The following is a 15,985-nucleotide window of genomic DNA, read 5'->3' as shown; positions in this document are numbered from 1 at the left end:
ACACACACACACACACACACACACACACACACACACACACACACACACACACACACACACACACACACACACACACACACACACACACACACACACACACACACACACACACACACACACACACACACACACACACACACACACACTTGAAAGTCATCAGAATTCTCCCTAAACAGATCCAGTTCTTCCAATTAGGCTGCTTGCAGGTCTATGGGCCCCTCTGGAGCCCCAGTGAAGCGTGGAACATTAATAATGGGTCTGGAGACAGGCCTTATCACTAGCGCTGCAGCTCCAGCCAACCTCAATTACCTCATAAATGCTTAGCAAGTCCAGCAAAACAATACCGCAGGGGCGAGCAAGGCCACACTCACTGCTCAGACACATGTACACACACACACACACACACATACACACACACACCTCCCAAAAACAACAGTTTCAGCACTATTCACTAATAGGCTTTTAATACTCCGGTTGGGAAGTTCAGATCAAAGATACTTTAAGTTATGAGACTGATTGAGAATTCTAAATATAAAGAATAGGAACATAGACAGGATATTATACTGCAATATAACAAACACATCAAGTGTGGAAATATGAGCAAATATGTGGCAAATTATGGTGGAATTGCTTTAGTGAGAAGACGAGGGATTGGGGTTGTAATTAATGTGTGTACATGCATCTGCTGTGTACTGTATGTGCATTTTTGTCTGTGTGTGTGTATACTCTGCCCTGTTATTTATTTCATACTGGACCCTCTAGTGTTTGATGGACAGGCAGTCTTCCCACGAGTGTGTGGACTGTGGAGGTGTGTTGAGCTCAGACACATTATAATTATCCTCAGCCTCACCAGTTCTTAACGCGGTCACACAAACATTGACCTTTACAATGCCAGCCATCTCTCGCTTCTTTCTTTCTTGGTCCATCTCTCTTTTTCTACGGTATGCACTGTTTCTTTCACTTTATGTCAGTCTCTTTCTTGGTTTCTATATGCTTCCCACTTTCCCTACATCTCTCTCGTTTGTTTTTTTCTCCCTCTCAACACACAGAAACATACATCAACCACACACTGTATGCACCCTCCATTACCCAGCCAGTATCTTAGACCGATCTGGCACTCTGTGTAACGTAGCAACATGTTGGGCTAAAGACAGAGGTTCAAGTGTGTAATAACCTTCCCCTGCATTCCACCCTTCTGTCCTAAACCCCGCCCACTCAGGATTTGGGAAAACAATTAGGAGGAGAGACGGATCACAGACTTCTGGAAATGACTTCATGAAACCATTTTCCTTGTCCCCGAAGTGGAGAGGAGAGGGGAAATGGAGAGTGAGAGAGAGACTGCTGAATGCTAAAGGCTGAGTTCACCAGGCTGGAGTTTGTTTGTGTTGCTCTACTTCAGGGACGGGCAATGGGTGACCATGTAGCCCCCTTTTGTAGGAACTCAGTCAGGGTCTCAACTTACTGTTGAGAGTTAGAATAGTATAAAATATATATTTATGTTTTATTGTCAAATACACTGTATCGATGCAGTGAATAGAGCCCCCAAAAGGCCAGGGCAGCTCTGTGTGGCTGTGGGTACTGTGAACCCTCATGATGACTTCAGATTTCTTGTGGTCCCCACCCCCATCAAAGTTGCCTATCCCTGGTCTACTTCATGGTGAGTCAAAGCACATATACCCCCATCATCTCTACACTCTTAGAAAAGGGTTCTGCGGCTGTCCCCATAGGATAACCCTGTTTGGTTCCACGTAGTACCCTTTTTGGTTCCAGGTAGAACTATTTTGGGTTCCATGTAGTACCCTCTGTGGAAAGGGTTCTACATGGAATCCAAAAGGGTTCTACATGGAACCAAAAGGGGTTCGTTAAAGGGTTCTCCTATGGGGACAGCTGAAGAACCCTTTCTGTTTCTAGATGGCACCTTTCTTTTCTATGAGTGTACCGCCATCACCACTACAACCTCCATCACGATAAGGCAGGTCATAGCCTGGTTCTGCTGGGCCTCGGCTACACAGGGCTGGCTGGGCTGGGCTAGAGACACTCCCTAGAGATATTTGAACACAGACCCATATTGAACATGCTACCAAAGAACACATAGTCAATCTACAGTACTGGATCCCTCGCACAGTCACATAGATTTACTAACTTGCCATCGCTAAACATGGCAAGTTAGAGTAAAACTGTTTTAGCCACACTGTACTATCAGAACAAAATAACTCAAATAACTTGAAAGTAGAGTGTTTCTGAGTGTATCCATACTATAACAGGTCTGCTCCTATGGGCTTCAGATGGATGAAGGTCAGGGGAAGTCACATACTGGGGGTTGCTTTAGTGATCTCTGGTGCATACGGGGAAATTAGGTCATTCCTCAGCAGGAACAAACTCATATGCAGGTGCCCTACAGGGAACAGGGAAGCCTATGGGAATGCCTTATGCATGTAATGTATGTGTGTTTACAACTATATGCCAAGAGTGGTTAGCATTCTGGGTGAGGACCACTTTATACCCTGAGTCCCTCCCGTATATCTCTTAGAGGGGTGCAGTGGCATGGAGGGTGGGTGGCTAGGTGGTTGATGAGGTGGCAGGGTGAGAGAGATCTTGAATCGTGCACCAGCTAGTCATGTAGGAGTGGGCATGGCCTGGACTGCCTGCTCCATATGGTCTTTACATTAGTGGCACACTGGGAAAACTCAGACCAACACTGCACACTCCTCACTAATGTATGTAGGATCTTAATTTGAGCAAGTTTGCTGCAGCAGGAAAATAATCCTGCAGCAACAAAACATGTGAATTATTATGTGGATTATAACTAATGGACATTTTTTGTAGGGGCTGATACAGTTGTTATGGCAAATCAAGTTTGAAATTTTAAAGTGGAAATTACAAACTTTAGAAGCCTTTTTAAACATCTAATACATTACAAGTTTGCATTTCCTTCTGTGTAGAAAAATTCTCAGCAAAAGAGTGATGAACTTAAGATCCTATATCTGAATGCACATGTATACATATATGTACTGTAAACACACATATGCACACACACACATTATCCTTGTGCTACTTTCCAGTGAAAGATTCTCCCCTCCCCTTTTCCACTGGGATGAATATGAGAAAGCCTCGGTCCACACAGTCACTGCAAACCTAACCTCTCCTCCCTCTCAATCAAATCAAATCAAAAATGTATTTTCCACGTACACTGTTTAGCAGATGTTATAGCGGGTGCAGCGAAATGCTTGTTACTAGCTCCTAACAATGCAGTAAAACGTCAAACAAGTACACACAAAAAATTAAATAAAAGAACATCAGGACAAATCTAATGAACACCCCAAATAGCACTACACAACCACTATAAAAGTTCCTCTGACTCAAACATGTTCAGGCCTTCTATGGAATAGATGACAGAATGAGATTATGTTAAAGGAAAGGCACAACAACAGGAAGTATGAAGACAGAGACGCTTTGTGTCAATCAAGTGACACGTGCAGGCTAAGAGACAGATCCCATGTAACAGCAGCCACACACACACACCTCCTGCAGCTCCTCCTCCTAAGGAAGGCAGAGGGCCATGTCTCCCAACACGTCAGTGCTGTGTGGGCCTCGGGGACCCGGGTCCAGACAGACCACTTAATTAACAAACACTCCCCCCATCCCATCACACACACCCTGGCCCAAACCGTACTGATTGACACTGGCATATGGAATTCACAGGAGGGTTCTATTTCTGGGGCTAGGTGTTGACACTAAGGGTTACACCTTCACTAGCAAAACAGCCACACCTCAGGTGCAGGAGAAAGGTTTGCTTTGGCTGCTGCGTGAGGTTTTCATGCTTTAATCTCATAGAACGCTGCTGACTCTGTGTCTCTTCATCTTTCATGATATTATCTAACATCTGGTCTTTAAAAAAATGATCCTGCTTCTTTTCTCTTTATTTCTTCCCTCTCCCTCTCAATCCCTCTCTTTCTCTCTCTCTTTCTCAATCCCTCTCTCCCATACACACTGTTGTTATTTCACTGTCATCTTACAAAAATGCCTTACTAACGTTTTTTGCACACTTAAGATTCACTGTTACACATCTTGAGGACTAACAGAATAACATCTCAGTGAGAAAGTGCCACAACAAGCCACAGAAGACCCCCCCCCCGTTGTTTCCTCCAGAGAGTTATTGACATGTGTTCTCTTCCATCCTCCCCTTTGAGAGAACCACACTGCCTTCGACATCACAGCCCTGTCTGGGGTTGCAAAGGTACCGGTAATTTACCAAAGTTACCGGAATCGTCAGTAAATTCGGTAATTAATAGAAAATATATGGCAATCCATCATTGGATTTGGTAATTTATACTTGAATAACTTTTAAAGATGCACCACTCTGAAATTGTTCTGCCATTTCCTGGTAAAATTCTAATAGTTCTCCTAATTTCAGTTTATGTGACAAAACAAGCAAGTATAGTGTAGAGAATCATTGAACCATCTAAACCGCTGTGAAATACATTTTCCATAAGAAAAAATATTGTATTTTCAGCTGTTTGAAGCGGGCTTAGAAAACAAAGTAAAAGAAGCAAAAAACTTTAGCACGGGAAGCATAGAAATAGTGCACATAGAATAGATCTACAGCTTCTTAGACTTGCTTTCAATAAGAATGACAAATCTATAACTCAAATTTTGATGTGAATTCTGTCAGGTCACCTAAAAAGTTATATTTCAGCTTTTAAAAAAATGTATTTATATAAAAGTATTCATTGTCCATTAGTTCAGTAGATCTGGTTCTAGAGAAAATAGCCAATTAATGAAAAAATATCTAATCAAGAATTACATTATTTTCAATTACTTCTGCAACTCGTCCAACTAATGACTTTTTTTCACAAATGCCACCAGTTTGACACCAAAACATTGACTACAAATACATAGACATAGCAAAAACAATATAAAGGATATTCATGCTGAAACCCTCATATTAAACACCAAAGGTATTCAATTAGTTGATCATGTTATACAGCTTTTTCATTCCATTTTTTATTTTAAAATCTTATTTAATTATTTTATATATTTTACATGCGATAAAGCCAGAGATAATTACATACACCTGTGATAATCCAAGGTACACTAGATGTTTTGTGATAGATTACATAAAATCCTTGAAAGATACCAGACTTCTGGTAGTTTACTGGTAAACTTTGAAAGTTTCCAGTAAAATACCCTCCCTTTGCAACCCTAGCCCTGTCACACTGAACAATAGCATGCGCAAAGTAACCCACCCTGCCAGGGCCAGGTAGGACTCACCCTGTATATATGGAGAGAATCAGAGCACACTTTATGCAGATGAGAGCTGTGTGTGTTTCTCCATGGCATGATAGAGCGAGGCCTGCTCTGTGCCAAGGCTGCAGTTTTCTCCAGCCAGAGGGAGACGAGCACAGATACATCATTATGGCCTCATTTATCACCCATGGGACATCTTGGCAGCGTTCCTCACTCCCACTCTCTCTCTCTCCTTTTCTACTTACCTCCCTCCCTAAATCTTTGTCCCTCTTTCTGTCTTCTCCCTCTCATACTAAACTCCCTATTTCTCCCCTTTATTAATGTAGTTACTTCCCTCCTATCTATCCGGTCTTTTGGCTGTGGGGACGGAAGGTAGACTAGCGGTTAGGTTAGGTGTTGGGTCAGTAACCGAAAGGTCGCTGGTTTGAATCCCAGAGCAAGGTGTACAAATCTGTTCTTCTGCCCTTGAGCAAGGCAGTTAACCCCCAACAACTGCTTCCTGGGTGCCGATGACATGGATGTTAAGGCAGCGTCCCACACCATCCTGATTCAGGGGGGTTGGGTTAAATATGGAAGACACATTTTGGTTGAATGCATTCAGTTGTGCAACTGACTAACAACCTCCTATCCCTCTTTCTGTCTCTAAATGCCTCTCCTAGCTCCCACCACCGTTCCTCCTCTCTGGTAACCCAATAACCTTCAACCTGTCAGGCTGTTTTCACTCCAGCACTCCCCCTTTCCTCCTCCTCCTGCTGCTCTCCGTGCCAGTGGGTGCCCTCTGCACTCTGCTTGCCTCATCTGTCCTCTGTGAGCATCGCGTGACAATTGGGAAATATGGGGATTCACTGATGCATTTTCAGTGTGTGTGTGTGTGTATTGGAAGCCTGAGGGTGGTATCATTGGCACCTGGTGACGTCCACAGCCTCATGGGTCCTGTGGGTGGCACGTGGGAGAGGGGTGGGGAGCACAATGAGCATCAACAGCACCTGGTGGGTGGCACTCTGAAGTCTGTGCTTTCCTTTATATATACAGTGCCTTGCGAAAGTATTCGGCCCCCTTGAACTTTGCGACCTTTTGCCACATTTCAGGCTTCAAACATGAAGATGTAAAACTGTATTTTTTTGTGAAGAATCAACAACAAGTGGGACACAATCATGAAGTGGAACGACATTTATTGGATATTTCAAACTTTTTTAACACATACACACACACATTTCCAATAATAAATAAATATATATATGTATGTATGTATGTATGTATGTATGTATGTATGTATGTATGTATGTATGTATGTATGTATGTATGTATACACACACACACACACACACACACACACACACACACACACACACACACACACACACACACACACACACACACACACACACACACACACACACACACACACACACACACACACACACACACACACACACACACACACCTTACGTTGCACACTGAAGCCATCTGCAATGCAGTCAGTGCACAGAGACCTGGGTGTCTACAGAGCCCCAAGTTCTGCCGCCATATAAACCAACCGTCTCATAAAAACCCTGCCTCCCACCCACACCTTTGCCCTCCCCCCAGAGCCCTGCCTGTGAGCTTTAGGACCACAGGGTTGGCGACCACCACTACCTGCAATAACATATGGATGGCATTCTGTCCAATTAGGGCTCAGTCGCTGTAGATGAACATCATTAGTCCCTCTGGTCCTGTATTTAACTTAGGGAAGCTTGACATTATAAACAGGAGATAAAAGGAGAAAGTATAATGACCGTAACGAGCCTGGGTCTGCTGTGATGATGCTTCTCCTAAGAGACAGATGCAACTTCCCAGGATCCGTAGCAGCAGAGTTAAATGCCCAGGGGTTGCTACTCCACAGTGCTGTCATAAAGTGTGTTGTGGCGTGGCTGATCGCAATTTGACCTTCTGGTAAAGAAGCAAGCCCCACTTAACGGGACTTCTGACTTCATGGCATGCCATTTTCCTCCCTCCTCTCAACAGAGCCCTGACCCACTGCTCTTTGGCATGTGGTGTGTGCTATATAGAAACCTTTAAAACAGCCACGTCTGATGCGTGTTGTCAGACAACTAAGCCAATGGGAGAAAATTAATAGAACTCCTTTACATTCTCTGAAGACAGAAAATACAACTTCTTTACACATGTGTTCCCGACTGAAACCAAGTGGTTCTCTCTTTCTGACACTGGTCACACTGACAATTATTTTGTAAACTTGGATTGCATCTCCGCAGTCCCACAGCTCTAGCTAGCTAACCACCACCATGCCCCAGGCCAGATAGGGAAAGGAAGATATACGCCATGCCTTTGGGATTTGCTCAATGTGACCTGACATATGACACAACAACATTAACACATGACCCCAGGACTCATTTGCCCAAAGCACTCTTCTAAAGCAGGCCTGTCAGTCTGAAAAATGAGCACCCATCATCCAGTCGTTACAGGTTATAGGCCAATCTGTGTGGAATCAAGACAGAAATAGGAAATGCAGATGCTTGAAATATTCTAGGAGCAGAATCATAACCACCAAACTGTTCATGTAGTCTACTTTCCAGTGTAAACTGGTGAGCGTTAGGAGTGGTGTGCTTGGCAACTAGTATTCTGTCCCCTAAGCAAACATGAAGGAAACACAAAGAAATTGTTTGGGAGTTAAGCCCAATTAACAGAGCTTTAGCACAATGGCTCAGCTGTGTCTCTCATCTTTTCATTAACTCAAGCAGAGAGATCTGAGGCTGCTCTCTCTCCAATGAAACTCCAATATAGCCTTTCATGTGTAATGAACCCACGGTTAGGAGTAAGACCTTACCAATTTAACGATTTACAAACCACTTTCACCAGAATGTAAAGAGATGGCTGATGGAGATAGTTAAATATCTGCATCATCTAAGGCTTCTTCAATGACTGATTATCTACACTATAGCTCAGACAAAGAGAGATCCTTTGTGGGTGTGTGCGGCAATGCGTGAGTTTTTGAGTGAGTGAGTCTGTGCGTGCCTGCATATGCGTGAGCAATGCAGTCTATCAACTAACAGTCTATCCAAGTCACAATAGACTGACGTGACCATCCTCTGTAGAAAAGGCAGCACTGGCAGATTTCAGTTTCATCTCTGTCAGCACAACTATAAAAAAGTTTCAGTCAACAAGGTAGAAGTAGAGGGGATGAAGGTCTTGCGTTCTAAGCCAACTATCTCACATTTACATTCCCCTAGGGGGAAATCTGCTAAGACTATTCTGTATAAAAGAAGCCAGCAGAGAAAGCCCTATTGTAATGTCATTCGAGCTAGTTGGATTTGACATGATTTCCATGAGATTTTATGATAATGTGTTTAATTCTATGAAACATAGTCTGGTTTAGCGAGGAAACAATCTGAAAATGAGAGGACTGGGTGAGTAGAGGGAATAGAAAAATGTGTTCTGGTTAGATCCATGACAGAGAGATGAGAGAGGAGAGCAGTGGTTTGGCTGGCACATAGAGGGTCTCACTCTCTTTATCCCTCTTCTTTCTCTCTCACTTTTCCTTCTGTCTCCACTCCTTTCCCCTCAATCTGGCCTCATCGTTTCAGTATCCCTTCTTTCTCCCCCCTCACTCAGCCCTCTCTCTGCACCTCACTCTTATCCCTCTCTTTCAGCACCTCCCTTGTCTCCCCCCTCTACATTTATCTCTCCCTCACTCCCCCTCTTCCACCCTCTCAAATCAAATTCAGGCTGCTTTATCCTCTCTCCCCTCTAGAGTTGTTGAAGGAAGGCCTTGTGTTTGACAGACAGGTCCAGAGTGCAGTCACCTTCCTGGCCTGTGCTATCAGATGGCAGGCTTGGAAGTACTGAGTGGCAGGCTGGTTAGTCAACCCGCTTTCTTGGCTCTCTGGCAGATTCAAGTGTGGTGGGTGTCGAGCCTAACACTGGAGACAAAGATACGGTTGGCTTAGCACACAAAGAAAATCTAATAAAAATTATGTTGGACATGTGTAATATAAACATACTAAATGTCACTCAGATGCAATTATTTGAAATTCCATGTATAGATGGAATGAATTTGTTCATGTTGATGTTGGCGCACGCTTCTCTATTTTCCCCAGTTACAAGCTGTCGGCCTACACTGTGACATCACTACAGAGGCAGTCTGCATTGTGAGCTCACTGAGGGGTTCCCGGCTCTGTTTCCATATCAATGTCGCTCATGTCGCCCTTGTTCAAACTCTTGTCAGTGGACAGTTGACTGGTGTTATATTTGGTTACGTTGTTATACTAGAACAGGAGGAGCTACAACAGTAACAGACTAAAGATGGATTTTTAATTTTACCTTTATTTTACTAGGCAAGTCAGTTAAGACCAAATTCTTATTTTCAATGACGGCCTAGGAACAGTTGGTTAACTGCCTGTTCAGGGGCAGAACGACAGATTTGTACCTTGTCAGCTCGGGGATTCGAACTTGCTACCTTTCGGTTACTAGTCCAACGCTCTAACCACTAGGCTACCCTGATTGGCAGCATTAAACCAAAGTGTCTGAGATTAAATATGATTCAAGATTAAATCTGCCCGCTGGTTTGGCTCGTGGCGAGTTGTGCCCAGGACATTGATCAGTAAACAGCATTAGAGCAGAAAATGGGGCTGGCAGCACACCCACTCTTTAAATCAATGGGCACACCTACCACCTGGAGAGCCTCTAAAGATCAACACACCACATCCATCCAGCCCATTGTCTTTCACTCTCTCTCCCTCCTTTAATCTTCCCCTCCTCTGCGCTCAGCAGAGTCCTCTTCCTGGGGGTATTGTATTGAAAGGAGGCTGTTTGTCCTGGGTCTGTGTGGATTGATGCAGTCAGCACTAGCCTTCAGTGTGTAGCTCTAAGTAAAGGTTCAAATGGCCAGTTGGAACCCAAAATGGGATTAACTTTCCAAGATTCTTATCTAGCTGACAGTTTTACATCTGCCCCTGTTGATACCACTTTCAATCAAAATATCTGTTCTATTTTCCTGGTTTAACCACTGCCTCTAAATCAGTCAACATGGAGGCCATTTTAGGGACAGAAAGGGCGTGTTCAGGAAGCCACAGCCTGTTATGTGTCAAACCCTATTCTTCTCCCTACTAGGCCTGTGCCAGCCACTCACACCCGGGGGCCATAAACATTGAGTGCAGGCACATCTATGTGGAATGTACCTCGCGATTTATAGACACTCACACGGACAATAAAGACGGCAAACCCAGCAGTGTATAGCTCAGATATAAACTGTACTTTAACTTGTCATATCTGACATGATTTGAAGCATAACACACACCAAAAGCCTTTGATATAAATGCCTAGACTACAATGATATTCAACACCAACTACACACAACCTTAACGCACAACCCTAATACACTCACACACCTTGTTGCTGAGACAATAGTATGCCCCCTGTCCCTGCTATAGTCCCATATAAGTGGAGTTAAAAATAAAAGAGGAAGGTATGTCACACAGCTGTGAGATGCAGGGAGATGTGTGCTGTCAGTCCACTTAAATCACAACAGCTGAGATGACAGGAGACTGCTTTTACACAGCCTTTTCCCTTCTCTCTCCCTCTTTCTTCCCGCTGTTTCCTTCTTTTTTCTGTCTCCCTCTTTTTACTGTACTCACCCTTTGACTATTTTCCATCTCTCACTCCAAAGATAAAGCTACCCACTCCCAACACCTTACCTGGCAGGCTCTACAGAGCCTAAGAGAACGGAAGGACATGCTTCAAAAGATGTTGACATCACAAATGTCACAAGCCTTTCACACATTACTAACACACACACACACAAAATCTGAATCCCACAAAATCTCACGACAACAAAAGGCTTATAGAGACACAGAAATGTATTTCCAAATAACCTAAAATACCAGTTGTGTACACATTTGCCTAAAGAAGCACAAGTCAGTCAATCACTAAATTGGACATAACAGAGAGAAAAGCTAGGAAACTTACATAAGTGTATCCAGGCAGAGATTCCATGGCTGTCAGTTTGTGTGTGTGTGAAATGGCATGTTTGCTACAGAGTTGAATTAATATGTAAAAGTTACTCACCACTTCCCCTCCAGCTGGCTGAGCAGTGCAGGGACTGGGGATCATGCAGTTAAACGACAGAGGCTCTCAGAGGATAATCACTGCAGCACGATAGCCTGAAAACACTTTCAACGTTTATGTAATTGAAAAAGTCTGTTCCTCTCTCAGATGAGCAACCAGGAGAGAAGGGTGAGAGAGAGAGACTGACATGGAGATGATTGCCTTGAGTGTGTTGCTGATCTGAAGGGGAAGATTGCACTAGACTGCAACCAGTGGATCAACCATACGGGTGCATGGAGTGAGAGAAGGAGGGACAGAGAGAGGGAAAGAGCTGCTCACCAGAGGAATGTGATCAGGGATGATCACCAAGCTAGGAGCTGAGCAGGCAGGCTCCTTAGCCAGGACCCCCAGTTAGCATGGAGGTCAGATTGCCACAGTGGAAAGCTAGGGAAAAGAGGACTAATCAACATGTTGTGCCATATAAAAAGGACAGTAACTTCAGGTTTCATTGTGGTATTTTACTCTCCTCTACCTACTGAAAAGACTGGAGCGGAGCAGAGTGGAGAAACTGGGTACAGCTACTGCCAGCATCTTTTCACTATAATCCACCTCTACTTCCACATACCTGTCTGCACAGTGCTGAACTGGATGGAAACATCTGCTATAATACTTTCTGTAGAGCCAGATCTTATGTGATGTGCAGCTAGTAACGCTCTATTGGTTTAACTACAAGAGAGCTACAGTTGAAGTCGGACGTTTACATACACTTAGGTTGGAGTCATAACTAGTTTTTCAACCACTCCACAAATGTCTTGTTAACAAACTATAGTTTTTCCAAGTCGGTTAGGACATCTACATTCTGCATGACACAAGTCATTTTTCCAACAATTGTTTACAGACAGATTATTTCACTTATAATTCACGGTATCACAATTCCAGTGGGTCAGAAGTTTAGATACACTAAGTTGACTGTGCCTTTAAACAGCTTGGAAAATTCCAGAAAATTATGCCATGGCTTTAGAAGCTTCTGATAAGCTAATTGACATAATTTGAGCCAATTGGAGGTGTACCTGTGGATGTATTTCAAGGCCTACCTTCAAACTCAGTGCCTCTGCTTGACATCATGGGAAAATCTAAAGAAATCAGCCAAGACCTCACAAAACAATTGTAGACATCCACAAGTCTGGTTCATCCTTTGGAGCAATTTCCAAACGCCTGAAGGTACCACATTCATCTGTACAAACAATAGTACGCAAGTATAAACACCATGGCCGCCATACCGCTCAGGAAGGAGACGCGTTCTGTCTCCTAGAGATGAACGTACTTCTTGCACTTTTTGCACCATCCCAATCCCAGAACAGCAGCAAAGGACATTGTGAAGATGCTAGAGGAAACAGGTACAAAAGTATCTATATCCATAGTAAAACAAGGCCTATATCGACATAACCTGAAAGGCCGCTCAGCAAGGAGGAAGCACTGCTCCAAAACTGCCATAAAAAAAGCCAGATAGTACTTTTTGGAGAAATGTCCTCTGGTCTGAGGAAACAAAAACAGAACTGTTTGCCCATAATGACCATCGTTATGTTTGGAGGAAAAAGGGGGAGGCTTGCAAGCCGAAGAACACCATCCCAACTGTGAAGCACGGGGGTGGCAGCATCATGTTGAGGGGGTGCTATGCTGCAGGAGGGACTGGTGCACTTCACAAAATAGATTGCAGCATGAGGAAGGAAAATTATGTGGATATATTGAAGCAACATCTCAAGACATCAGTCAGGAAGTGAAAGCTTGGTCGCAAATGGGTCTTCCAAATGGACAATGACCCCAATCTTACTTCCAAAGTTGTGGCAAAATGGCTTAAGGACAACAAAGTTAAACTATTGGAGTGGCCATCACAAAGCCCTGACCTCAATCCGAAAGAACATTTGTGGGCAGAACTGAAAAAGCGTGTGTGAGCAAGAAGGCATACAAACCTGATTCCGTTGCACCAGCTCTGTCAGGAGGAATGGGCCAACATTCACCCAACTTATTGTGGGAAGCTTGTGGAAGGCTACCCGAAATGTTTGACCCAAGTTAAACAATCCCCGTGTGATTGGCATGGGGAGAGGTGATGCTACCAAATTCTAATTGAGTGTATGTAAACTCCTGACCCACTGGGAATGTGATGAAAGAAATAAAGGCTGAAATAAATCATTCGCTCTACTATTATTCTGGCATTTCACATTCTTAAAATAAAGTGGTGATCCTAACTGACCTAAGACAGGGAATTTGTACGAGGATTAAATGTCAGGAATTGTGAAAAATGGAGTTTGAATGTATTTGGCTAAGGTGTATGTCAACTTCCGACTTCAACTGTGCACACATCTTAAATGGAGTGTAACCTCATCTTACCATACGCCTCTCCATGCCAAACATCTTCTCTCCCCAAACTGCCCCCTCTTCCCATGCCAATCACATGACCAATAAATATAGGAACAGGACCTGTAGAGCATGTGAGTACCGGTTAAATCAGAGCCATTTATCACTAGAGAGCCAGAGTGAGGTTTCTGGACCTGTCAGTAGTGTGCTGTGGGTAGAATATGATTGGTTCTACAGCAGCGCTCTACACTGTACAACTACTGTGATTCATTCCCATAAATCCATATGGATTTCTGTGGTGGAGGACAAGAATCACACCAGGAGAGCAGCACGCACTCATACCTGACAACTAGTGCCAGTGTTCTCTTTACAACCATCATCACCCTCATGCTCGTGCACACGCCCGCCCACACACACACACAGCTATGAACATTCCCCAGCAGCGTGTGTGTATGCCACTTAACATTAATGTACTGTATATTAGCCCAGTACTAGGCAACAAGCCACACTCAACCTCAATGAATGTCTCAGATGTTGCCATTTTTTGCTACTATGGACAGCTGCATGCTAAAGTGCATCATAATTTATGCATGACACTGAGAAATATCTAATGTCCAAAACAAGCTTTGGATCACTAGTAAAGACTCAATTTTGGAAAATACTGGCAGCTGTGTTTATGTCTTAACTTGTGTTCGTATTATAGTCGAGCCACACGATTGTATGCATTGGTTGAAGCTCAATGTTAAAGTCAAATCTCCCTGCCATCATAGCTAAGCCAATATAACATCAATGTGGAATTCGCAAGTCAACTTGATTTGAGGTACACAACACTCTCCCCACCTCTTGTGATGATCCGTCCGGCCTTTACCGAGAACCACAATACCAGATTTTTGACTGGGTCGTTAGCACTACGGTCGTCAGATTCTTTTGATTTCCCTAACCGAGCTCAAATTCTAGACGTTGGATTAAAACGAGGCTACAGCACTCATACGGTGACCATTAGACTTAGATCCATTGGACTGAATAAGTTTGTAGGTGCAACAGTTTTTATTAAATTCACCGCTTTCGCGTGCACATTTCTGCCCAATATAAAACTAACGATGTGCGCTATCTTCTTGCAGCATTTCTGACCACACTTACATATTTTCAGCCAAATCTCATAATTCTAAAACTGGGTACAACTCAGTTGCTGCGCAACAGTAGCAGCTAGCAGTAGAAGGCTAGCAGCTGGAGCTAGATAGCTCAAATCAAATTTTATTGGTCACATGCGCCGAATACAACAGGTGTAGACCTTACAATGAAATGCTTACTTACGAGCCCCTAACCAACAACGCAGTTTTAAAAAATATGGATAAGAATAAGAGATAAAAGTAACAAGTAATTAAAGAGCAGCAGTAAAATTACAATAGCGAGACTATATACAGGGGGGTACCGATACAGAATCAATGTGCGGGGGCACCGGTTAGTTGAGGTAGTGTGTACATTTAGGTAGCGTTATTGAAGTGACTATGCATAGATGACAACAGAGAGTAGCAGTGGTGTAAAGGGGGGCGCACTGCAAATAGTCTGGGTAGCCATTTGACTAGATGTTCAGGAGTCTTATGGCTTGGGAGTAGAAGCTGTTTAGTAGCATCTTGGACCTAGACTTGGCATTCCGGTACCGCTTGCCGTGCGGTAGCAGAGAGAATAGTCTGACTAGGGTCTATTTTTAGGGCCTTCCTTTGACACCGCCTGGTATGGTGGTCCCGGATGGCAGGAAGCTTAGCCCCAGTGTTGTACTATGGCCAAGCTAACACCAGTTGGATGTGAAGCAGAAGGTAGCTAGCTAGGTATATTTAGCTATGGAAAGTTTTTCATATGGCTTTCAGAAAACTGCTGACCTGGACACTTGCGTGTAGTCAGGGGACAAACAAATAAGCTCATGAATGTCCTTGGCTGAAGTTATATACACCAAACTCTGGGGAAACTGTCACACTTCAAATTTACAATACATGCACACAGCAGAACAAATGTCGCTGTTAGAACATCCAGAGGAAATTCGATCCCTTACCATGTGCATTAATTCAGTACGCTCCCTCCTTTCTCAACACAATTTATTCTTGTCATTATAATCCAAATGTACACTGACTGATCAACACAGTGTCAAGTTACGTTACAATGTCTTCCCAAAAAGCATCCAGGTAAAACAACATGATGATCTGGGGATCCTTTCGCAATCTGTTCACAGTCAAAAGAAAATGTTATGACTGATAACTTGGTTAGCTATGTAATAAAAATGAGACCATTTTCAACACATCAACTGTTTGACTATTTGGTTTTTAACCAAGCAAGAAAAAAAATGTAC

The 15,985-nt window shown here is 43.5% G+C and overlaps 1 protein-coding gene across 4 annotated transcripts in view; it reads right to left on the bottom strand.

The window, feature by feature from the left end:
• The window catches only part of LOC118388428 (prickle-like protein 2), a 112,341-nt gene that overhangs the window by 49,788 nt on the left and 46,568 nt on the right, over nt 1-15,985 (bottom strand). Inside the window, exons 3-4 of one of the 4 annotated variants that reach the window (XM_035777507.2) lie at nt 11,626-11,730; nt 11,308-11,402 (exon numbers count right to left, since the gene is read on the bottom strand). The exons of 2 other annotated variants lie outside the window; for them this stretch is intronic. The gene's annotated coding sequence lies outside the window, so the exon portion shown is untranslated. Of the gene's footprint in view, nt 1-11,307; nt 11,517-11,625; nt 11,731-15,985 lie in introns of those variants that run through there. One more of the 4 variants, XM_052526747.1, reaches the window with a different exon arrangement.

The sequence above is a fragment of the Oncorhynchus keta genome, chromosome 10, assembly GCF_023373465.1.
Source record: "Oncorhynchus keta strain PuntledgeMale-10-30-2019 chromosome 10, Oket_V2, whole genome shotgun sequence".
Taxonomy (NCBI): Eukaryota; Metazoa; Chordata; class Actinopteri; order Salmoniformes; family Salmonidae; genus Oncorhynchus; species Oncorhynchus keta.
The sequence above is the reverse complement of the archived record's forward strand: the minus strand, read 5'-3'. Positions and strand labels throughout refer to the sequence as shown.